The following is a 26,739-nucleotide window of genomic DNA, read 5'->3' on the forward strand; positions in this document are numbered from 1 at the left end:
ATAAAGCGTACATCTATTCAAATTCCCAAATCTTCACAGCAGGCCATAAATTTGTCTGGCGTCAAGAACTGTGATAAATCTATGAGTTTAGTTTATATGTAAGCTAATAAATTAGCCTGTCACAGTTCCATGGATACTGGTGGAAGACACAAGACTCTTGGGTCAGAGACAAAGGACAATTTAATACTCACAGCAACAGCAGAAGCCAGAGCATCGACATTTTTACATCAGTTCTTTGAGTCATAGATGCCACAGAGTGAGGCAAAGAGGGTCAGATAATACCTTCATGGTAGTGCATTGTGTTAAAAGAGAGGATTCTGCACATAAAGAACTTGGTTCTTTTATAATGGGCAGTAAATATTTATGCTCTTTTCTGAAGGAAGACATTACTTGTATTATACTGAGTTCACAGATCCACCAAACAGATTTCTCATATTTTTGATACACCAAAAGCCCGATGTCAAGAGGTAAGGCTATTGTTACTGGTACCTTCTACTTCATATGTGGGAACTTCTTGACTCTGCAACCACAGACATATTGCTTTCCAGCCGGGGCTCCAGAGTTTGTGATCTCTGGGTGACTTAGGATTGACTTGAATGGCATCAACCTTTTTTGAGGATCCATTTTACTCTGGAGAAACTACCGGTTGTTACCAAGAAAACATCTAAAATTCTTGCCCAGGTTCATCGTAAGGGCTAGGGGAGTTTTCCTGGGCAACAATTCTGACCACAAGGATTTGTGTAGATTTCTTTTGGTCAATTTTCACTCTCCACTGGGTCAACTTCAACAGCATTGTAAAGCCAACCAAGACAAAAAAGAACACAATTCTCCTGGGAGTCTACTTCAGGGAGATATCCCTGAAAAGACCAAAGTTCCTTTTTAGCAGCCAGTATCTATAACAAAGAACTCTGAGAACTTTACTGTCATCTCCAAATACATTAAGGTTGGCATGATAGCAGAGTGTGAGCTATCAGATGTGCCAACTCTTGCCACTCTTCCTTAACAAGTATTATGCCCCTGTCCCCTTATATCCTAAGCTATCAGCCAAGTTTTAATGATGTGCCTGGTTTCTACCTATGTGGTCGGAAATTTTCTCCTTTCTTGCTCCATGTGGGTGTATATCTCAAACTCTTGTTTTTTGTTTTAAATATATCTTTATTGATTTCAGAGAGAGGAAAGGCGAGGGAGAGAGATAGATAGAAACATCAATGATGAGAGAGTCACTGATCGGCTGCAGCCCGCAACCCAGGCATGTGCCCTGACCGGGAATCAAACCCTGATGGCCTGGATCCTAGGTCGACACTTAACCACTGAGCCACGCCCAGCCGGGCTCACAACTCTTGTTTGGGAGGCAGGTACACTGGGATGAATCTTAGTGCTATTTGTTACAACATGGGGGACCTGAGGCTGATCGCCAAATTAAAAAAGAAGTTGTCTGCCCTTCCCCCTACCTACTTACCTAGAGAATTAGCAACAGCCAGAGTAGTGTTTAGACAGCTGTCTTTGAACTATTTCCTGTATTCACCCTTCAACTACTTTCCAGATGCCTCCTCATTAACAGACAATAAAGAGGAGGAACACTTATTGCCTGGTACACCATGCAATTTGGCCAACATTTTCACTAATGACTGTATAGGCTTCCCCAAGTCCTTTTAATTGGCCTGTGAGACATCCCACCCTTCCTCTTCCATGAAGCCATGTCTCAGTCAGCATCCCATCCTCCTCTCTAAAACTGCCAAACACTGTGAAGAATTTGAGAGTTTGTCACACTTGCAAACTAACAAGTTAGCCTACCACAGTATCATAGATGCTGGTAGAAAACACAAGGCTCCTGCATCGGAGACAAAGAACACTTTGTAACTCACAGCAACAGAAGTAGTCAGAGTGTCAGCATTTATGTGCTAATTTCTCTGGCTCCAATTTGCACACGTTGATGCACAGAAGGCCAAGTGACACCTGCACACACAGTGAATTATTTTACAGGAGAGGAATTCTGAGCTTAGGGAACCGAAATCTTTTATAAGAGTCAGTACTCATACGTACTCTTTGTCCCAGAGGGAGACACTATTTCCATCTTCCAAAGCTGTTAAGCAAACCTGCCCTTTGCTCTGAAGAGAGGCACTGTCTCTATATTCAAAGCCTGTTTGTGATACAAACTTCCTTGAAAAAATAGATTGGAACAAAGGTCAGTCGATGCTTCTCTTTCAAGATGTGCAGAAATACAATAGAACCATAGAGAATTGTTTCCCTATACTTGGAAGGAAGGGGAAATGGTACAACTATAAGTAGCCCTTGTTTCATGATTATAAGGACCCAATTGAAACAATAGCAGAGGAAAGCAAGCTTTGGAAATATTAATGATTTTTTAATAGTTGGAAAGTACATTTCAATAAACAAATATATTTAGCAGTTTATCAAATGTTATATTAAGATTACAGGGTTGTAAATCATATGCACTGAGATTTCTTCTGAAAGTCCCCACATGACACATCCTCATGAACTGTCACCCTCCCTAATGAGGGAGATAGGATCATAGTATTATAGTAAACGGGCTGGACACCACTCATTTCAGTGTATTCCTTAGACTGCAAAGAGCCATTGAACCTCACAACCAAAGTGAAGCCTATAGATGTTTTGCATTGGAAGTACTGAGTTGGGCAGTTGCAGCAATTCGACTGTTCTAATTTCCTCTTAAGAAACTTGATAGGTTACACTTACCCTGAGACCTTGAACCTATACGTGTTTCTATTCAGAAGGGTCTTCCCAATAGCTGAAAACGTGGTACAAGCTGGATAACGGTTACATGTAGAACAATCATTTGTTTGCCGTATAGGTAGGTTTTATGCTCACTCTAGTTGCATTATTCATAGAGAATTTTCCATGGCTGTGTTCAATTGAGGCAGTAGCACCAACTGGCTTTGGGTCGTCCAAATTTTGACCCTCCTAGTTATTGTGTAGCCTCGAACAGATTACGTACGTCCTGAGACTCTGTTGTTGTCCCCCCTCCCCATGAAAACAGGATAGAAAAGACACTTAAATGAGTGAACGTAATGAAGTCTCCTGGGTTAAAATTAAATAAAGTATCTAAAAAAAAACCTTGTCCAGTGCATGGACTATAATAAGTGCTCAACAAAAGTCAGTCCCCTTCTTTTCTGTATGGTTTGACTGCAAATGGATAGAAAGCCCCCATTTTTCACGGTCATGCTATTCATTGGTTCACAGATCCCTCACTGAACCAGCAGTGGAAATGCATCCTTCCTGAAAGACCTTCTTCTACAGAGAACAAACTTCTCTGCTCACTCGCTTGATATTCTATTGCCCATCATGACCCCCAGGATTGCATCCATTTTGAATAATAAAGATTCGCTATATAGACATCAGGCAGGTCCTGGGATTGATTCCGTGTGAGAGCTCCTAACAGAGGGGAGAGTGTTAAAAAGCTAAAGAACACATTTGAAAAGCCTAAAATCCTTAGAATTACAGCTTCAGATCCTGGCAGGATTGAATTAGCTTTTTTTCCTCTGGAGTAGTTAAACTTAGTTTCATGTGTTTTGTCTGAGTACTGCATGTGGGAGTGGGAATCTATATCATTCAGATGGAAGCTTTCATCTGCTTCAAGCCTGTATGTATATTAAAGCAGCCATGAAATTTTATATGTGCCCAAGGCCTAAAAATATCAGCACAGACCTTAAGAGAATCAGACAGTGGGCTGAAGAAAGATTTAATATTCCGTACTTCTCCTTTCTATTTCTTTTTGCATTACTTTTATAAAAAGTTGGGGTGACAGGAGCTCTAAAAATGGACTTTGAAACTGAACAATTATCCACTTAATGCATTCTATTAAGGCGATAACTATAAATACTTTTAAATAAAATAAAACCACAGCCTTTTCCTCAATAGCAGAGTTGTAGGGCTCAGTTTGCTCAAACGAGAGCCTAAATCTTCTTTTTATTTAACTTCCTTTTCTAATGTCGTCAATGTAATCTTTAAGTTCTTTGGTCTAAACATACAAGGAACAAAAGGAGGAAGTAAGGATGCTGCAGAGGGGCAAATGGTATCTGTGGATGGGAATCTACCCTGAAAATGGGTGTTTGGGGGTCTTGCACTGGGGCCATGTCCCTGGGAAACACTGGGACACTGGTGAGAGCAATTTTTCCTCCCACCCAAGACATCCTGTACATGATTTTGGGGCTCCAAGGCCAATGTCTGAATGGTCAAGGAACTGTAGATATGTCATTGAACTCATTCATTCCTTTGTTTCATAATCTTGAGAAAAATATACCTTTGTTGCATTCAATCCCACAACCCCCACACCTTCCGCTTTGTCAACTCCACATGAAAGTAAGAGCGAGAGCATATAAATACCTATTTTTGGTAAATGTCATGGTTTTTCACATCACTGAGTAAGCATGAAAATTTCTCTCTAAATATTTGAATCACTTCATTTATAGTCAAGGACACTTTCTCAAAATGAACATTTTAAAGCCAACCAATTTGACTATACATCTGGGTTTGAGCTCAAGAGAGGCAGAAACACTATAGTTAATCAAACTCATTTGTATTACTATTCTTATCTGGTGGTCTCACTTTGAGGAAACCACAAAGATGTCATTTTGGGAAGTGGCAGCTTTAGGGGTGGGGCTGGGTTGGAGGTGTTGGATCTTTTGGTGGTCAATGATTGTATAATACAGCATAAAACTGTAAAAAAAAAAATTTTAGTAAACTTTTTTTTCCATAACACATTTTCTTTTCCAGAACAGTAATTTTGAATTATGATAATTTGGAAAGAATGAATGCAGTGTCACATCATGCAAAGAACAGATCACTGAGCTTAGGGATTAGGATAAACTGAGACCTAGTCCTATCTCTAACATTTTTTATTTTTGTTGTGTTGGGAAAATTGCATACCAGTATGGTGTCAATGCCTTCTTTATAAAATAAGGAATTGGCTCAGATCAGAGTTCTCAACATTTCTACTTTAGACTTGTGAAATTGTCTGCAAAAGTAAAATTATAAAATAAATAAGTTGGGAAATGCTACATACTATGCCCTCCAAATTTACATTAGCATATTATGGGCTCTGAAAGGTTCTGCAGTTAAGGACCCCAGCTTAACTTTAGTATAGTACTTTCCAAAAAAAATCTTTTTTTAGTGATGCATCTTCATATCTTTTGGAAATAGAGTACAGGCATATGTCAGAGATATTGTGGGTTCAGTTCCAGACCACCACAATTGAATATCAAAATAAAGTGAGTCACACAAGTTTTTTAGTTTCCTGGTGCATATAAAAGTTATGTTTGCACTGTATCATAGTCTATTAAGTGTACAATAACATATGTCTAAAAAACAATGTACATAACTTGATTTAAAATTTCTTTATTGCTAAAAAAATGCTATCCATCATCTGAGACTTCAGTAAGTCGTAATCTTTTGGCTGGTTGAAGGTCTTGCTTCAGTGCTGATGGCTGCTGACTGATCAAGCTGGTGGTTGCTGAAGGGTGGGGTGGCTATGGAAATTTCTTAAAATAAAGAAAACAATGAAGTTTGCCACACTGACTCTTCCTTTCACAAATGATTTCTCTGTAGCATCTGATGCTGTTTGATAGCATTTACCCAAAGTAGAACTTCTTTCGAAATCAGAGTCAATCCTCTCAAACCCTGCTGCTACTTTGTCAACTAATTTTATATAATATTCTAAATCCTTTGTTGTCATTTCAATAATCTTCAACAGGAGTAGATTCCATCTTAACCTACTTTCTCTGCTCATCCATAAGAAGCAACTCCTCACCAGTTAAAAGTTTGATCACAAGATTGCAATAATTTAGTCACATCTTCAGGCTTCACTTCTAATTCTCTTGCTATTTGCACTACATCTGCAGTTACTTTCTTCACTGAAGTCTTGAACCCCTCAGTCATCCATGAGGGTTGGAATCAACATCTTCCAAACTCCTGTTAATGTTGGTATTTTGACCCCTTTCCATGAATCACGAATGTTCTTAATGGCACCTAGAATGTTGAATTCTTTCTAGAAGGTTTTCAATTTACTTTGCTATGATAGTAAATCAGTGGAATTACTATCTATACCAGCTATAGCTTTGCAAAATGTATTTCTTAAATAATAAGACTTGAAAGTCAAAATTATTGTTTGATCCGTGGGATGCAGAATGAATGTTGCTATACGTCTTCATCAGAGCTCTTGGGTAACCAGGTGCATTGTCAACAAGTAGTAATATTTTGAAAATAATCTTTTTGTCATTTAGCTTGTTTACTGCTCTTAGAGAGGGAGAGAGGGAGAGAGAGAGAGAAACATTGATGTGAATGAGATACATTGATCAATTGCCTCCTGTACTTGCCCCAACCAGGGATTGAAACCACAACCTAGGTATGAGCCCTGACTGGGAATTGAACCATGACCATCAGGTGCATGGAATGACACTCCAACCAACTGAGCAACACCAGCCAGGGCTCATTCAGATTTTATTGTTCTATTTATAGAGCACAGGCAAGGTAGATTTAGCATAATTCTTACAAATCCTAGGTTTGTGAGTATTGGCTTCAGTTTAAAGTCAGCAACTGCATTAGCCTCTACCAAGAGAGTCAGCCCATTGATGAGCCATTGAAGCCAGGCACTGACTTCTCTCTAGCTATGAAAGTCCTAGGTGGCTGTTTCATCTACATTGAAAATCTGTTGTTTAGTGTAGCCACCTTAATTAATTGGATCTTCTGGATAACTTGCTGAAGCTTATCAATCAGTACTTGCTGCTCCACCTTACACTTTTATGGAAATGGCTTCCTTTCTTGAAACTCATGAACCAACATCTGCCTTCTTCAAACTTTTCTTCTGTAGCTTCCTCACCTCTCTCAACCTTCATAGAATTGAAGAGTTAGGGCCTTGCTCTGCATTAGGTTTTGGCTTAAGGGACTGTTGTGGCTGGTTTGATATTCAACCCAGACCACTAAAACCTTTTCCATATCAGCAGTAAGTCTGTTTGTCTTTCTTATCATTCATGTATTCACTGGAGTAGCACTTTTAATTTCCTTCAAGAACTTTCCTTTGCATTCACAACGTGGCTGACTAGTGCAAGAGGCCTAGCTTTCGGCCTAGCTCAGCTTTCAACATGCCTTACTCATTAAACTTAATCATTTCTAGCTCTTGATTTAAAGTGAGAGATGTATGACTCTTTCCTTCACTGGAACACTTAGAGGCCATTGTAGGGTTATTAATTGGCCTAATTTTGATATTATTGCATCTCAGGAATTAAGGAGACCCAAGGAGAGAGGAGAGAGAGATAAAGAAACAGTCAGTCAGTGGAACAGTCAGAACACACAACATTTATCGATTAATTTCACCATTTATATAGGTACAGTTTGTGGTGCCCCAAAGCAATTCCAATAGTGACATAAAAAATCACTGATCACAGGTCATCAAAAATATAATAATAATAGAAAAATTTTAAATATTATAATAGTTACCAAAATGTGACACAGCAACACAAAGGGAGCAAATGCTGTTGGAAAAATGGCACTGATAGACTTGGTTGACACAGAGTTGTCACAAACCTCCAATTTGTAAAAACAAAAGTCAATACCTATGAAGTCATAAAACAAGATATGCCTATATAACAAATATCTTTTGGAAACTCTAGATTCAATCATCTCTAAGACCCTTTCCAGCTAGCATCAATGATATAATTTACTCTGCTCTTGTTATTTTTTTATATTTTGCCAATAAGACAGTTTTTCTTCGTTGATTTTTGGTAATTTCTCAGATAAAGAATACTAAAATGTAAAATAATTTAGTTGCCCAAGGATTCAGTGAATGAGTCATTGGTCTCTCTACCTCATTTAAGGTACTTTCCAGGATTAAAGTTTATGATTCTAAGATTCTTTTTTAAGACAAACCAGAGACAATTCTTTTTTATTTTTGTTACTCCTTACCCAAAGATATTTTTTCCATTAATTTTTAGGGAGAGTGGAAGGCAGGGAGGGAGGGAGGGGGAGAGAGAGAGAGAGAGAGAGAGAGACATATCGATTGGTTGCCTCCCATATGTCCCCCTGACCGGGGCCTGGGATCAAACCTGCAACCCAGATACATGCCCTTGACTGGGAATTGAACCCACGACTCTTCAGTGCACAGGCCAATGCTCTAACCACTGATACACATCAGCCAGGGCAGAGACAATTCTTCTTATAAAAAAAAATTCATTGTGCCCTGGTCAGTATGGCTCAGTTGGTTTGGCTTTGTCCTGTGCACTGAGAGATTGCTGATTTGATTTCTGGTCAGGGCACATGCCCGGGTTGTGGGCTCAGTCTTTACGAAGGGTCTTGCAAGAGGCAGCCAATCGATGTTTCTTTCTCACATCTATGTTTCTCTCTCTCTCTTTCCCTCTAGTTCCCCCTCTCTTTAGAAATATACAACAATAATTTTTAAAAATTCATTGCATTTCTTACCTTCCAGAAAGCCTTGTCACTTCACATACCTATTAACCTGCACTAGTGTTTATTTTTTTCCAAATTATAATCTCAACACGATGATAGATTTACCTATAAGCATCAAAGATATTTTCTTGCCTCATGGCTAGTACTTTTAATGTTCTGTTCTTTCATTTGGGATATGCTTCTTTGTTTTCTCATTTTGGTTGCCTCTCTGTGTTTGTTTCTATGTATTAGGCAGAGCTGTTATGCTCTCGACTTGATAGAGTGACTTTATGTAGTAGGTGTCCTGTGGGGCCCAGTGATGCAGTCTCCCCGGTCACCTGAGCCAGGTGCTCCAGGTGTGTCTGTTGGGTGAAGTGTATGTGCCCTCCTGTTATAGTTGAGCCTTGATTGCTGTTGGGACATCAGTGGGAGAGACTGACCTTCAGGCTGGTTGGTTGTGGGACGGGCCATAGCTACAGTGGAAGAGCTGTTGTGCAGGGGCTGACCCTATGGATCAGGTTTCACTTAAGCAGGGCTCTGGTGACTGTCGAGACTGCCCTTTGAGTGTTGTTTGTGGAGGTGGTTGGGTGATGCTCTGGTGTGATCTGAAGCTGACCACCAGGTGTTTTAGTTCTTGGGTCTCTTGGGGGGTACAGGCCAAGGTCAGCCGCTACCTGTGTCCTGTCCAGGGCCACCTGGCATAAGCTACAAAGTGATCTGCAGATGGTTGCCACTTGTGCTGGGCTTGGAAGTGCCTGGAAGAGGCTAAGCCATGAACTGAGGCCAGCTGCCACTAGTGCCAAGGCTGGACCTGGGGCTGCTTAGCAAAAGGTATGGGGCACACCGAGGCCGATGCTGCTCATGTGGGGTTTGTGAACCTTTCAGGGATTTTAGGAAACTTTGCAGCATGAACCAAGATAGGCCATTTGTATGGAACAGCCACTGGAAGCTGCTTGGGTGGGCATGAAAGTTGGGTGGGGCAGGGTCTCAGGGAATCACCAGGATGAGTTAAAAGTTTTAGCCAGGTTGATGGAGAATCAGATATGGCACTGGCCTGTACCTGCATGGGGAGGGCTCAGCAAAGGAACAATGACTCCTACCAGCACTTCTGTCTGGGAGAAAGCTGCTCCTTCAGCCCTCACCCTGAAGCCAGGCAATTCAGTTCCTCCTCCTATATCCCTGGTGCCTTTTGGGCTGCTGACCTAGTTCTGGAGCTCAGAGCAAGTGAATCCAGCAGTGAGTAAATCTCTGTGTGGGCCCTTTAAGAGGAAAGCCCGGGACTCCAGCAGACCTCCTTGTCCCTCAGCCACAGTCCCTGATGATTTTTACAGCCAGAAGTTATGGGGATTTCTCTTCTTGGCACTGGGTAGTCTCCTGTGGGTCTGGGACCCCTTGCTCCTCAGGGGGGACCTCCACAGCCAGGATATCCCTCCCGATTTTTAACCACCACAAGCTGGTGTGGGACCGGCCCCTTCCATGTCTCCACCCCTCCTACCAGTCTCAATGTGGCTTCTGTATGTCCTTAGTTATAGGATTTCTGTTTAGCTAGAGTTCAGGCAGTTCTCAATAATGGTTGTTCTGTAGTTTAGTTGTATTTTTTATGTGGTCCTGCGGGGAGCAAGTATAGCATTTACCTATGTTGCCATCTAGACTGGAACTTCTGCATCTTTAGACAGATGTTCAAGTTCATTTGTAAAGAAGGTAACCTTTGTTTTAAAACATCATATCTGTATCACCTTCAGTTTATTTCTTTCACCATAGTGATTCAAGATGTATTGTATTTTGGTTTAAAAAATTGCTTCCAATAGTTTCAGCATCAAAAAATAAATACCATGTGTTCTATTTACCATAAAAAATTGTTGAAAAATTTCCCAATTACTCCCCTTGTAATTGGTCACTCTCCAGTTGTACATCTAGGATGGTAAAATACTCCCAGTACCCACAAGGTGGCATGGCCTTCTTGTGTAATTCAGTTTCATTTGGTTTATTTCTGCTTTAGCTGCTACTCTATTTCAGATTCCACTTTTTTCTTAAAGTTTTGAATTTCACTTTATGGTTTTATTTTTCCTCACTTGCAGCCGATGGACAATGCTTGCATTTCTAGAGTGAAATGCATTTTTAGCAAGCAGAGGTATTCAAGTAAAATTCTTCAGCCTTTTCTATTGTTTCAGTCCACTTTGGAGCTGACGTCTAATTGTTTGACTTTGTCTAATCCCTACCACCTATCATAAGGCCTGATGAATACTAGACATACAATGAGTATTTGCCATGGAATTTCATGACTTGACTTGTTGAAAAAATATCCAAATACTCAGTATTATCAGAATAATTTATGGATACTTTTTCATTATTCTACTTGCTGGTTAAAAAGATATCTCATTGCCCAGGAAATACTGTTATTTTATGGTATTATAAAAGATGCTATGGATTAGGGTAAGATTTCCATTCTATCTCAATTGTGAGAAAGGCATGATTAGTTCAGTTTATCCCTTTGCTATGGTTATTATTGTTGTTATTTTTGGTAAACACTTGTGCATACTCTGTCTATACCCAGCGCTATGGTAAGTGCTACGGAATATGTAAGGATGAATAGAACATAGGTAAGTGGGTAGGCATTTAACTGCAGTAATGTAATAGTCACACACACACTCATTCATTCATTCATTCATTCATTCATTCATCAAATGTTCATTGAACGTTTATTGTGTGCCGGGGATTATGGATGGTGAATATTGAGTAAAATGGTAAAAAACTTTCCATTAGAGTGAGGGAGACAAACACTAAACGAGATAAATCAAAAAGATGTGTGGCATACATAGACTGTTCAATAATGATGCATGCCGCAGAGAGAAAAGAAAGTAGACCAAGGGCCAGTGGGGAAGACTGAGAGTCATTACACTTTTGAGGAGCCAGAGAAGACCTCGCTAAGAAGGTAGACTTTGCAAAAGGACCTGGCGAAGGTACAGAAGTAACCGCATGATTATCCGGGGAAGAACATTTTGGGCAGTGAGCATTTGGGACAGCGAGCACAAAGGCCGCAAGGTGGGAACGGGTCACTGCTATAGCATGTGCTACCACGGTGTCGTGTAAAATCAGACAGGGACAAAGGGGAGTGAGGGGCTCCTGGAGGAAACTCAACATTTTTTTGCAAAGGCAGGCAAGTTTACCCGGGGCCAAGTGAAGAGAATGGAGGTCCTGGTGGAGAGAACAGCAGGAGCAAAGCCTAAGACACGTGAAAGATAAGATGTGTTTCCATGGGAGGCAGGAAAAGTAAATGGGACCAACATGCAATAGCCTTGTATACACCACTCTAGTTTACATCTACTTGGGAAGAAAAACAGTAATTTTACCAGACTAATTTTGAGAGAAAAAAATCTGAATTTTAATTGAGGCAAATCATGAAAAAAACAACCACCACCTAATATATGTGCAGGGTAATCTTAACTGATATTTTGGATCTGTTTTTCTTTTCAAAGAAATCTATGTTTTCTGTCATTGGGATTAGGAAGCTTTGAGTTCAGTATGCCTAAGAGGACACACAGTGAAAGTTCTGAGTACTTTACATTCTCTAGTTGTCGGTTCTGCTTTTGAGATAAGGCCCCAGTATGCAGTGTCTGCCTTGGAAAGCACTAACTGTTAGATATCTGAGATCTCTCCAATGGAGAGTCTCGTTTATGAGAGGCTTCACCAGAGGGAGAGCTCCAGTGATTATATCTGATGGCTTCTGCTAGGTTTAAACCTTTCGTAGGGGTCAGATAAGGGGATGGAATAATATCCTTTGATGGTTTTGCAGAATCAGAGCCTGACACATTCAACTGTAACACCGCAGTTCTAAATGAATGTCTACACCTGCTGCTGCAGCTATGTTTTCTTTTTTTTTTTTAAAGATAAAATGGTGGTTTTAAATCTCAGGCTATAAACATCAGGTGTGCAAACTACCATTTATGTTTCTAAAATCAACTTAATTTCTGCCTTCCGATGTCATTTCACTGGCATGGCAGAAAGCTTACCTTTGGGACTTTTGGTGGGACCCTTCCTGGCTACAGCTGCGTGAAGGTCGTGATGGAGCCACGGCCCTGTGTGGGGTGGACCTGCTCCGCACAGACTGCCGCAGGGAAGCTGTCACAGCTGTTCATGCAGCCCCTCCAAGCCTGGGGAGAGCCTGCTGGTTCTGTGAGACCCGCTGGGGCTAGAACTTGCTGCTGCCTCCCTGGCATGGTGAGGCCATAAGAGTCCTTGCTGGGCCACCCTTTGTCCCCTATGTCTGAACTCTACCTCCCTGCCCAGGTTCACAGGATCTCTCCTGGGCTCAGCCCTAGACATTCTCAGCTGATACCCCCTTAAGACTAACTTGTCTTGTTTGCCTCCCCTCCTCACAATCCAGTTTTGAAGTCCAGGGGGAAAATCCTTTCGCCTTTGTGTTTTCTTCGCTAGTTGGCCCATGTCATCACATTCCCCTAAGAGTTGGGCTCCTGGAACCAGGTATCAAAAGAACAGAGAATATTTTCTGCCCCCTCGTGTTGCCCTTCTGACTCAGTAGCTGGAGAGAAATACAGAGGAGGGAAGAGTTACTATTTCAGAACGATTTACATAATTTAATATACACAAAAGCTGAGTTCATAGTCAAAGTATTTATTCATATGTGTATGTATGTGTGTTCTGTGTGGGAAGGCGGAGGGACTGGTCTCTACTGGATGGTCGTAGGCAACTCCTTTAGCATCGTAGAGCACTGGTTCCCTGATAGACAAACAGTGGAAACTAAGCCTGAGTTTCTAACCAGAAGGTTGTTGGGAAGATTAAATGAGACAATTGTCCAAATGTGGTTAATCATTATAAATATAAATATAGCATCAACAACACATTTCTGTTTTTAGTTCAAAATTCTGTGTTTTGAACTTCAAGTCACCTATGTTCTAAAAAGTAGTAAGTCTAGTGATAAAACAAAATTATTAGACTCATTAGGTAAATTATTATTTTTTATTCTCTTTCCTAGGAAGAGTAGGAAACCCCAACATTGTTACAGATCCTCTTTTTTGCCCAGACTGTAAATCTCTTCTATTCTGCCCATTTTCTCCTTAACACCAGCAGCAGTCGCATGAGGGCATCACTTTGTCCGGGGCCCTGAGGGTGCTGGGCGTGCCCAGGGCTGAAGGGGGCATGGTGCCTGGCAGTTCCCGTGCCAGCCTTGGCCGAGCAGAGGGGATGGGCTGGAAGCGTGCGCTGCCTTGGGCTCGGCGCAGCAGTGGGCACAGGCCAGCTTCCACGTCACTGTGCCGCGAATGACAGGACCTTGGAAGGTGAAGTCCAAGACATCTGGACAAGTGCCCACGCGAAGGGGCAGCAGGAGGTGGACAACAGCAGGAGGCGGAGGGCCTGGCATCCCCGGCATGCCAGCTGCTGCGCTCCTTTCTGGCCCTTCCCATCCCTGCTCCACCGCCCACAGCACACACACACACACACACACACACACACACACACACACGAGTCCTGTGACCTGGGACAAGCAGCTGAGCATGTTCAGATACTATTAACCCCACACTTATGGTCATGGTGCATTTTAATTCCGGTCCTGTTTCTTTTTCTTCTGATGCCAGTTATTCCTCCCTTACATCATTTCTCTAAGAGAGATGTCAGATTTAGTTGTGTGTGTGTGTGTGTGTGTGTGTGTGTGTGTGTGTGTGTGTGTGTGTTTCCATAGAAAAATAATAACAGCTATCATAAATTCAGCACTTATTATTTGCCCTGCATTGTGCTAAGCACTTCACATTCATTATGTCATTGGATTTCTACAACAAACCTCTGAGGTGAAAATTATTCCCTTGCTTTGCTTACAGATGAGGACACTGAGGCTTAGTGAAATTAAGTGGCTTGCCCTGGGGTCACACAGTAAGTGGCAAAATTAGCACTTTGACTCTAGAGCTTAAACACATCAGATCCTACAGCCCTGGCTACTCTGAATTAGGACACACTGCCAGCTTTCCCTAATCTAGTGTCTCTACTTCTTTTCTACATACTGTCCTATAAGGGTGGCACCATGGGCCCTAACATTTAAATATTTTAGAGGGATCACTTTTTAAAATACATAATTATGAATACAAAGTTGGAAATATTTCTTTATTTAGAATGAGAAATGGGGTCAAATCAAATCACAAACTCTAGAAAGCTCACAAGTGCCACAGATATCCTGAAGTTCATAGACATAAAATATTTTTCTCAGCGAATCATCTGATAATCTCCACACTAATTTGTTTTCCTGTGTTTTTCCCTACATTATTTGGATCACCTTTTCAGATAACAACCAAAAAATAAGTCATTTCTTTAAGATGGTTGATTTTTTTTTTTTTAATTCATAGTTGAGATGCAGAACACGTCAGTGACTTGACAAACAGACATACTTCAGGTAGAGTCGTTATAGGTGTGTGCCTTACAAACACAGGAATTCTGACAAATTTTATTGTATGAAATTCATATCAAAAAAGAAAACGTGAAGAAGTATGTTTATAATTGGATACACAACGTGATCAATTATATTCTTGACAGGAGAGAGCTTGCTATGACTTTGCATCAAGGAGAACTCAACTTCCTACTTATAAATTACCTGTTAAAAAATTATTCACAGATTAACTTCTGATTTCATCCATTTCAAACTTTGATTATCCTTTCCTTTCCTCACGCTCCAGTGCTGGGTGTTGTGGGACATGCTTATCTCATGATAGAACCTCTGACCCTGGATCCTCACAACACAACACGAGGAGAGTCAGCACAAGGAGAAAGCGTGGAACCCAGTACTACACTGAGATGGCTGGCAGGACCCAATTCTACATGAAAGTGCCTGCAAACCACATTACTATAATCCACTGGACCAAAAAATGTACATCCACAACCCAACTTCACCTTGGCCAGACCCAAGAAATACCCATGGCCACGCCGACACCATCTGAATGGTGAAAAGTGGGACAGAAAATTGTAGTGAAATGAGACAGGTGCCTTAACCAAAATGACTTTGGTTAATATCTATTTTTTCAAGTTTTACAAAACCTCCTGGCCATGTGAACACATTTCTAGAGCCTCTCTAAGAGCTTTGGATATAAACCTCATAAGAGAAGGGATCTGATGCTTAAATTTTGTTAGCCTTATTGGGCTTTCCCAATAAGGCTAAGAAAGGCTAAGAAAGGCTTTCCATCCATTATAATATCTCTTTTTGGCATGTGAAAAAAGCATGAAGGTACTTCCCTTTTGTATTGTATTTAATTATCAATGTCTCAAACTCCTTTGTAACAAAAGCCTGACTGCTCAAGATTTATTTGCACTTAGTCTACCACTAGTTTAGAGGTATCTTTTACATACCTTGAGGTTATGAACAGAGATAGCATCATGATAATTATGAATCACAAGACATTTAAGATTCTCAATTTATTTCTCTGACCCTAGGATTTGAAGGAAGCAGAGGCAGAGTTGGAACTTGGCAAGCAGATACCACAGTTACAATTATAATACAATTTAATTATGACATAAAAATTCAATGACTCACAGTGGGACACCAACCTAACTTATTAAAAAGTGTAAAAAATTTTAACCAGTTGTTTTGTTTTCCTACGCAAACAACTGGTTTAATTTTCACATTGGGTAAATCCAGAAGTTTTCTCATCTGTAAATGAACATAATTCTACCTCCTTCTAGATTGTATACTTAATGAAATAGAAACCATGTGTATTTCACTTACTCTTATGTCCTCAATTCCCAGAGTATTAGCAAACATGTGGTAGTTAGAATGGAAATATTTGGTAAATGAATGAAATTAAAGGATATCAATTATTCAACTTCTGCTGTGGCACATACTAATACAATTTCTTATTGCTATGGTAACAAATTACCTCAGTCAGTGGCTTAAACCAACGCAAATTTATTACTTTACAATCCTGAAAGTCCAGTTCAAAATGAGTCTTATGGGGGCAAAATCAAGCTGCCAGTAGGGCTGTATTCCTTCTAGAGGTTCCAGGGGAGGATCCGTTGCCTTTTCCAGCTTCTTCTTTGCCTTGGCTTATGGCCCCTTCATCCGTCTTCAAATCACATCACTCCAACTTCTAATTCTCTTGTCCCATCTCCTTTTTCTCATTCAGATCCTATTGTCTCCCTCTTACAAGGATCCTTGTGATTTTATTAAGCCCACTGAGATCATTTAAGAGTGTCTCCCCATCTCAAGATCCTTAACTTAATCCCATCTGCAAAGTTCCCTTTGCCACTTAAGGTAAACTGTTCATAGGTCCTGGGGATTAGGATGTAAACATCTCTGGTGGCCATTATTCTGTCTATCACAGAGTAAGAAAAACACTCCCAGAATATTTGTTTTTAAGAACCATTACTGGACCTCACAGAGTTTAGACCTTCATATTTCTGGGCTAGTGTTTTTGTCTTTGTTTTTCCTTTGAAATAATACTTTTACTAAAGAAGAAACTTTAAAAAAGCAAGCCCAGAAAGATTTACTGGACTCAATGACCACAAAAAGGTCTATATTGATACCAAGAAGTAGCACAGATATTGAGAACATTGGCTCTGTAGGAAAGCTCTCTCTTTTAGCAATTTATAATCTGGATGAGTGATGTATCAAAAGTATTTGATTCTTTGATTACCACCCCTATTCTATCAGTTCTTTATTGCTTATTCAATTCTGGAAAATACTCAATATGCCCCATTAATAAGGACTTCCTTTTCTCCATTGCTCTCCATTGCTCTCCTTTCTGTGTATGAGTTACACAGAAAAACTTGACTCAAGTGACAAGATTAAGATTTGTTTAGTGATGCTTCTCAGAGAGCTGATAACAAGTTAATTAAAAAAAGGCATATGATAAAAACTGAAATGTTTTCAGCAGAATATGGGTTGCAGACTGCCTCAATGTGAACTAATAATCAGAAGAATTTCTGACACATTCTAGGTGCTCAATAAATAGTTTTGAACTAATTACACATTATAGATAATGAAGATAGCACAAGGATCACTTCAATTCCATAGAGTAGCTAACTTCTTATAGATATTCTGGCTGGGATGCAGCAATGATTCTGAAGGCACAAATTCCATGATGAAATAATGAAAAGATAAAAACAAGAAGGAACTGGTACCAGGGTCTAGTGAGCACCTTGTCGACAAAGGGCATGAAAAACTTTTTTTGAAACTTGGTCCACTATTGCACATTGAAACATCACAGTATCAGTTCTCAAGTCTGACTCAACAAAGTGCCACCATTGAGTCATCTGACCACTTCCTGGGTTTTCCCCCTCGAAGCCTTCACACCCAGGGTCTGCTTGTACCCCACCCTGATGGGCGATGATCTCAACAGGGTTCATTAACTGAAGCCTTGACAGATCCTGCTGATGTAATGGTCCCTGTGGAAACCAGGATCCCATCTCCGGAGACTGACACTGAAGAGGGTTTCAACAACAGCAATTAGCGGGGAATATTCTCCCACATGTCATCTGTGAGAACCTTCTGACCTCATAAGCAAGACTCTCTGTGGTGAGGAAGGGTGGTATGTGCCTTACAGAAAATGCAAAAATGACTTCAGGGCATTACATACATGATTAGCCAAAGGGTAATGTGCAGTGCTGGAAACTTGCTTCATATTTTGAGAGTAGAAAGATAACTGGGAAGTGGAACAGAGCAGAGGTCATTGATGAAGGGTGAAGACGATGAAACAGTCCAAGGCAAAAAGAGCTCTCGGCCTCATTCAGTTCTTCAGCAGCTGTACCTTGAGCACTTGTGATGGAACAGGACACTGTTCTGGTCTTTCCTCCACCCCTCCCCTATTTTCTCCTGCTGCCAGCTCTCTTTTTGTTGTTCACAATTTGAATATTTTTCATACTCGAAGCTGTATAAACTTCTCTTCATCACCAGATTCTTTGATCTATGAACAATAGCAGCCCTTTGACTAGCAGAATAAACATATTTGTCTCATAATTTCACTTTTCCTAGAGACTTTGAACACAACCATGTCAGGAAAACTTAAGGGTAAAGGATTCCCATGGTTGGACCACACCCTGACCTCTTTTTGGTTCTCTTATTTCCCTTTCATAGTGTTTTTATTTTTTATCCAATTTGGTCACACTCTTTTGAGGCTAATTATATACTGGCCTTGCAGTCTTCACAAGATTTGCACATGACAAGTTCTGATCTGCTTGTTAGTCGGTGAAGGCAATCTTCAAAATGAAGCTTCATAAATAACCAAAAGGAAGATTTTATACTCAACAGTAAAGCTAATTTATCCTTACAAGGATTTTTTTCCATGATGCATTATACAGTGTGAGGCATCATATTTTAATCTCCTACACTTTAACACACATTTCAGCCATCCTGACTTTGATTGACCTATGGCATCTGGATGCTTCATCATGTATCGTGAGACACAGAGCACTCCATCATATTATTATGGGCTGTAATGTGCTATTATGCAATCGCTTTAGTCTCTCCCTCTCTTTCTTACACACACATACGTGCAAACACTCACAGTTGCACAGACACACTTCAGTGTTTATATTCAATGGTCCCCAAAGTTAAGTTCTCCCTCTTCTGTTATCTATTAGTTATTCTGTTAGTGGACCAAAAGCAACTCAGTTCATTTCTAAGAGAATCTAAAGATGTGTTTATATAGATCAGCAACATATGCCAACAACCTAAATATAGAATGGTTTTCCTAGGGTTCTCTCAGCACTTATCATCAAGTGCCACAAATGACTTGACCAATAAATAACCTATCAGGGGAAAAAATGTGTTGTGATAAACAAAGTGCATAGAGACCTGAGTTCCAGAAATAGTACAACTACTAATTAGTATTGTGACTTTCAGGAGATCATTTAACCTTTTTAAACCTCTTAACCAGACTATTACCTATCCTACCAACTTCTTGGGTTATGAGGACAAAAATAGAGTCATGCGTATGAAAACAGCTTGAACATTTAATCTTCTACACAGACAACTTTTGAAGTCAACTCAGTCTAAGTTTGTAGAGTTGTTTTAGAAGGAAAACAATTTCTTCTGCGTTTAAGTATATCAGTTGTGAAACCATTTTAAAAATGGGGATTGACTGACTTTCAAGACAATCAACCATGCTAATTAAAAAGAAATTATATGAGCCACTACAAAATCCTTTTGTTTACATTCCAAGATTCAAACTGAGGCCCCCTGTATAACACTCAGAACTTTTCATCTTTATACCTAATCAGACTTGGCCATTTAACAAAACACTGACAACTTGAGACAGCTCTAAGCACAACTATCCTTCAAAAATCCAGGTGGGCTGAGACTTAGCTTTTCATCTGGTTTCCTACACACACAACCAATTAAGAGATTAAAAGGACATAGCGGTTTGAAAATTTGTTATTTACTGACACTGGCAGTGTGTTGGCACTGTGTTTTGACTGCCCTGACAGGAGCATATTTATAAGGAAGAATCCTACCTAGATTCTTTTGTTCAGCACATTACAATTGATTTGTTACTGGTACAAACTCAGGGTTATTATAATAATTAGCACAGACATTAGTGTAACAAAATAGTGTTTTCCAGTTAAAGCAATATTCAAATGCAAGCCTGATTTCCTAACTCTTAAGTGAAGGCCTCCCAACACAGATGCTGAGGAGGTTCTTAATGCTCCATATTAAGCTGAGATTCCTATATTTTTATTCTTTTTTTAGGTTTTCCTGTTGAACCTTTCCAGGTCACAGTTATGCCTAGTTTGTATCATTCAATGCCAATGGAGTGACAAACACTGTCACATAAGTCGGAGGCAGGATTTGAAGAGTGCAGGTGTTCGGGAGATTACACACCACGCAGTGTTTGACTGTGGGATTCATTATGGCTTATGGGAAGAGAGCAGCATCTAAGGACTCAAATGACAGAAGCACATTTGCAACGTGCTGCCAAGTCATACAGATGTGGAGGGAATGCTTGAATTCATCTAATGGAGACCTGTTCAAGACCATCTGAGCTACCTCCATGGCTCCTGTCCCTGGTTTGTTAGAACCACAGGCCTACACACCTGCCAAGAAGTGTGAACACCCCTCTAGGTCTCTGTAAAATGCATCTGTGTGCAACTTTTGATAGCTTTTGCAAAACATGCAATTACTACTCAGAGTAGCTTCCCTTCAGCTGCTTTCTAGTCAAAAGAAGGAGATATAAATCTTTCTCTGTGGGCTGGAGTTCTGAGTGCCGCTCAGATCCTGGGCTTCAGGCCTTTTAATATTGTCTGTGCATCTATTTCAGGTATGTTCCAGCTGAGAAGTGTAGGGTTCAAAGGACATATAGTCTGAAAAATGCAGGTGTGTGTTAAACATTCACCTTCAAAATAATTTTGTGTATGTTGATTGGAAGTAATCAATAATAAAATCGTTCCATTGTGGCCAACAAAATGTGGCAATAGGCTGTGATGTCCCTATTTAATGATATCAATTGCCTTTTTAAGTATGAAAGTCATCTAAGGAGGTTTGGATGGAGGAATTGGAAGGATGGGCTGAATAACAAGTTCGTTGACAGTTGCCTGTCGAAATGCAAGAAAATGGCCTTGGAATGACTGCTGCAGCCTTTGGGGTGAAGAGAATGACAAGGCCTACCACAAACTTTCTCCCACTGCCTGAGGCCTGAGACCCTGTAACACCACAGGATACTGTGATCCAGAACAGCGTGCTGCTGGGCTGAGCGCCTGCGCTGAGGGGCTCCAGGGTTTCATAGCATCAGAGGCTTTGGATTTGCAAATGAAAGTCTCCCCACTCAGCTGCACCAGAAACATCCATCATCTTCAGCAAAGCTGAGTAGGAACAGTGGTGACTCTTATATTAATTTATTTTGGTCTGTGGTTAATTAATTCTCTAACAGCTTCCCTTAGCATTGGAGTCTTTTGGTACCATGGGTCCTTTCTTCTGTCACACACACCCTCTCTCCCCTCCCCCTCCAGGTCTGGCTTGGCCTTTTCTCAGAAGTCCCTTGTGGGCCCTCCATTCCTGCAGGAGCTGCTCCAGGGTGCCACTAGAATTATATTTGCACTCTGGCCAGGAGACGAGAAGTTCTTTCTTAAGGGCATGGCTTTCCTGTTTCTCCTCTCTCACTCCTAGGAAGTCAGAGTTTACAATGCCCTCTCAGCATTATTTTCACAAATCAGACTGCTAGAGATGGCAAAGAATAATGAGAGGACCGATTAGACACAGTAAGTGACCCCAAATATAAAAAATGCTTAGAGAATGCAGCTCAGGAAATACCTTACTTAGAGAAGCTATTCTTTTCTCTCCTTCCCTTCCCTTCCCTTCCCTTCCCTTCCCTTCCCTTCCCTTCCCTTCCCTTCCCTTCCCTTCCCTTCCCTTCCCTTCCCTTCCCTTCCCTTCCCTTCCCTTCCCTTCCCTTCCCTTCCCTTCCCTTCCCTTCCCTTCCCTTCCCTTCCCTTCCCTTCCCTTCCCTTCCCTTCCTTCCAAAAGATCTATTAAGTTACTTCCATGTGCTAATATGTCAGAAGACATATAATACATCTATTTGGGGTAATTTGCAAAGGTGTGGGCTGGGGCAAGGACACTGTCAAGGTGTAGTGCCAAACTGGGTTGCATTAACAGTGGAGGGCCTTTTTCACCCCTAGGCCTGAAGGCGCAATAGTCCAGAGAGTTTTCTACAACCCAGAAAGGAAAGCTGCATGGAGAGGGCCTCCTGAGAGGAACCATGGCCTTAAAGAGAGGAGAGGGCCAATTCACAGCAACCTGGTTCATTTTCACACAGTATTCTCTTATCTTTCAATCATGAGCAGGGGCCTGCCATGGGCTAACAACTGGCAGCCAAATACAAGAGAGCCTGCAGTTCAGCCCTCCCGGGCACACAAGCAGGAGACGGGCGGAAAGTGAATGTGCGGGGACAAGCTGAGGGCACGCAGCCCAGCTGGTCACTGGAGTGCCCCTGGTGCTATAAACAGGACAAAGGCAAAGCTTGCTACTCACTACTCAGGACATTTACAGCCTTGGTGGGGGCAATAGCAAACATAACGGAGGATTATAATGTGGACATAGAGAAGAGGGGGACATTTAAACCCGACTGAAAACTGCTGTTGCAGGGGAAAAGGGGGGAAAAGGTTGGGGGGCATTGTCATCAAAGGCTTCTCAGAGGAAGCACGGCCTTGGCTGAGTATTTAATAGGATGTAGGTAGAGATGGGTGGTAGAGCATTAGAGCATATATATGAAGGCCAAAAAGTGACAGGCGGATTATATGCTGCAAACACTGGACCATATAATGGGAGAATCCAAAAAGCAGGGCCTGGCAATCCTAAGGGGCACAGTAGTAGAGGGATGTATCATAAGGAGAGAATAGCTAGGAGGGTAAAGGAAAATTATAATATGCTAGGCATGCATTTGGGGGTGTGATAGCTTATCTACATTACCTTTAATGCTCAAGATAATCCTGTAGGGTAGATGTCATTTTTATCCCCATTTTATAGGTAGGTTCACTGATGTTCAAAGCAGTTTTTCCATTCAGCAGACATTTACTGGTTCCTCCTAGATGCCAGGCACTGAGCTAGTTCAGCACCTTTTCCAAAGCCCCTCGACAGAGCTGGGTTCCAAACCCTCATCTGTCTTGAGTCAAATGACTGATTTTGTCACTCCACAATTTTCCTTTTCCTACCTGTTTGGTTGTAGCTTTGGAGCAACATTTTCTTGAATCTTCCCATATTAGTTTTGGAGCAACGTTTCCTTGATCCTATTGTATCAGTGTAACAGTAACTTTTCAGAACACTGTGTTGCTGTCATCTTTTCAGGCTTACAGGGTTCGGGTAGCATCTAACCTAAACTTCCCAACATTTTAGCACCGCACCTGCTGAAGCTGCGCACAATCTAGTCCAGTCTCGAGTGCAGTTCCCTATGTGGGCCGAAAGCGTGTGTGAAGGCTTTCAGTGGGAGGGATTTAATTCTCAACACTCCTGGTTATGAGATTTAATTCTCAACACTTCTGGGACTTTAATATGCCTCGAGTTTGGATAGAGAGATCATAAAATGCATCGTAGTTATTTCTGTGTCAAGCGTAGCCGCAGTGAATGCCTGAATAAACTTCCTTCTCCTTTGCACTGTACTAACCCCAACTCTTCCTTTCATGGCTCCCGGGGGCTGTTTCAGGCAGTTAATAAGAGAAATATATTCCTTTCTCAGGCTACCCTACGTTTTCGCTCGCATGGGACTCCCATGATTGGTGGCCACCAGCTTTGACATTGCTCCATGTTATTTTCAAAGATGGTTGAGGAAAGTGTGGGAAAAGGCCACAGTGCTCACCACGGCCTGCTTAGTGGCGTATATGGTCAGGCCAGCTGCAAGCCACTCTAGAAAGAACATTCTCAAAGCAAGCTCCCAGAGAGCGAAACATAGGACTTGATGACATCAAAGATAGATGCTGCTCCTTCTTATGGGTCTCCATCCCCTTGCCCCTTTCCCAGCACCAAAGTTAGCTCTCTGTGAGCAAAACAGGTCTTTTTTGAAGCCATAGTTGGAGAATTGGATTAAAAATGAATTTGCACTTGTTTAAGAAGTGATGGGAAATGAAGAACTGATTGTCAGGACAATTAAGAAGTTCACATAGTTAGTCTTCAGTAACCAGCTCCCTTAAGATGTCCCTGTGCCTTGCCTCAAACATCCTTTTGCCCTTGAATTACTTGGGTCCAGCGCCTCGAGAAGTCTATATCTTGTCATTACTGCTTTGTTTCTTTCCCCTCCCTTTTCAACATGATCTTTTATCTTACTCCGAAAGTTACTTATTCTGAAACTTCTATCTTTAAGTTTCCACATTTTCTATGGACTTGCTTGACAAAAAAATCTAATTATAAAAGTAAGAGCTAACTTTTTCACTTCGTGATTGAGAACTTTTGAGTACTTACTATGTGGTAGGCAGTATGCTAAGCAATCTACAGGCATCATCGCATTTAGTCCAACAACAGGCCTTATACTGTAACTAGATTCAGCCATTCATTTATTCAATTAGTTGTTCAAATAATATTCCTTAAGTGTCGACCCCCTGTGAGGTAGTATTCTAGGCCCTGAGAACACAGGGTTTACTATGGCACTGGTGTGATTGAGTTTAAAGTCTAGACAACAAATAAGAAGATAAGTAAGATCATTTCAGACAGCAATAAGTAACATAAGAAAAATAAAATGGAATAGTGCATTAAAGATGGTTATTAAATAAACAAATGAGGGGAGACTTCTTTGAGGCAGTGATTTTTAAGTTCAGACCAAAGTGATAAAAAAGGTAGACATACAAATACCTGGGAGAAGAACATTCTAGAAAAAGGGGACAGAAGCTCTGAAAATGTAAATAGACCAAGAGAAACAAGAAGAAGGCTAATATGAGCAAAAAGGAGAGTATTAGATAATGGATTGAGATCCTAGCTGGGAGCCAGCACCTAGACAGCCTGGTAGGCAATGGGATGGTGTTTGGATTATAGAAAGAGGGTCGGAAAAGGAGCATGCCATGGTCTGATTTATAATTTAAAAGATTGCCATGTAGAATAGATTATGGGGTTCCAAAATTATAAACAGAAATACACGTTACAGGATTATTTAATAGCCCAGAAGAAAGGTGATGGTGGCGTAATGCTAGTGGTAGAAGTAAAAGAAGTTCAATATTCAAGGGCAGACGTAAGAGAACTATTGGAAGTAGAACTATTAGGTAATAGAATGAATGTGGGTGAGGGTGATGGGAAGAGAAATAAAGAATGACTCATAGTTTTTAGCCTGAATAGTTAGGTTGTGTCATGATTGAGACAGGGATGAGTTGGGGGCAGAGTGGATTTTTGTGGGGGTTTTTCTTTTTCTTGGTGGGGATTAAGATGAGGGATATCCAGAGTTTTGCTTGGCATGCCTTTTAGACACCCAATAGAAATGCCAAGTTGGATATGAATCTAACATGCCCAAGAGAGTGGTCAGGGTTGGACATATACATTTGGGACTTAGTGTTTTAACTTATAGGTGGTATTTAAAGTCCTGGGACTGAGTGAGATATCCTTCAATATGAGAGAGAGAGGGGAAGAGAGAGAGATATCAAACCTGATTTCTAAGGCAGTCCAAAAAATTTAAAGATTAGGTAGAAAGAGGGGATCCAGCAGTGGAAATTGAAGGGGGGGAGCCAGTAAAGTAGGTAGGGAATTAGGTGTGAGTGGAGTCCCAGAAAGCCAGCAGGAGGAGGTGTTTCAAGCAAACGTGATCTCCTGTGTCTGTTGATGCTGGGGGGTTGAGTAAGATAAGGGCAGAATGACCACGGGACAGACGCCGAGGAGACTAAAGCTTGTTTAGAGAGAAACAGGAGGCGAGGAAGTGGAAACAGCTGGAAAATGAAGGCTTAGAGAGCTAGGATAACTTGCTCAGGGTCTGAACTTAACTTAAGACTTGAACACAAGGAACCTGACTTCAAAGCTCTGAGTCAGGGGAAAGGAGAAAGGCAGTACTTAGCCACCTGCCCTCCTTCTTTTCTGAGTCACCAATGCTCAGTGACCTTAGGAAGCCAATGATGTGTGGATGTTTCCTGATCCAGAGAAAGGCTGTGACATGACCATATGGGCCGCGTGAAGGAGAGAGAGCGTGCCAGGAAAGGTAGTGTGAGGGGCAGTGCTTTAAGAGGGCATCTTTTAAATTATGCAGTTTGATTATTTACATGTGCATAGTTCTTTAAATTTCATGGAGCATTATATTATATATTTTCTCATTTGATTTCTACAGCAACCCAATAAAGTAGAAATAGTTCTGATATTTTGAGAAGACGTATATCTGAATGGCAGTTCACGAGGCAGGCAGGGCAAGGATTATACTTACAAGTCATTGGAAAGATTAAATTTTTTTTGTTTTGTTTTTAGTTAGCATAGCTATTTGACCTCTCTCTTCATAGGAATGGTTGAAAACCCAGTATTATATGACGCATTCATCTATTCATCCACCCATCCATCTATCCATCCATCCATCCATTCATCCATCCATCCATCCATCCATCCATCCATCCATCCATCCATCCATCCATCCACTCATTCATCAAAACTACACTGCATACCTGGCCTTGGGATTGTCACAGGGACTTCATCACCAAATCATGGAACTTATTCTTAAGAAACTTATGTTGTCATGAAAAAGTAATGAAAGTACATAAGGGCAAGATTTGCTATATTAAACATATATAAGTACGTATATTATGCCCCACAATGCCAGGGTCAATACCTGTTGTAATTTGCTGGTCAGAAGTGTTATAGGGCTAAAAGTAGAAATTGATTAATTTGCTCTGGATGAGGCAAAATGGTTTCATTGATGTATTATCAGATTGACTTTGTGGATT

This window comes from Miniopterus natalensis, chromosome 2 (genome assembly GCF_054644295.1).
Source record: "Miniopterus natalensis isolate mMinNat1 chromosome 2, mMinNat1.hap1, whole genome shotgun sequence".
NCBI classification, from domain to species: domain Eukaryota; kingdom Metazoa; phylum Chordata; class Mammalia; order Chiroptera; family Miniopteridae; genus Miniopterus; species Miniopterus natalensis.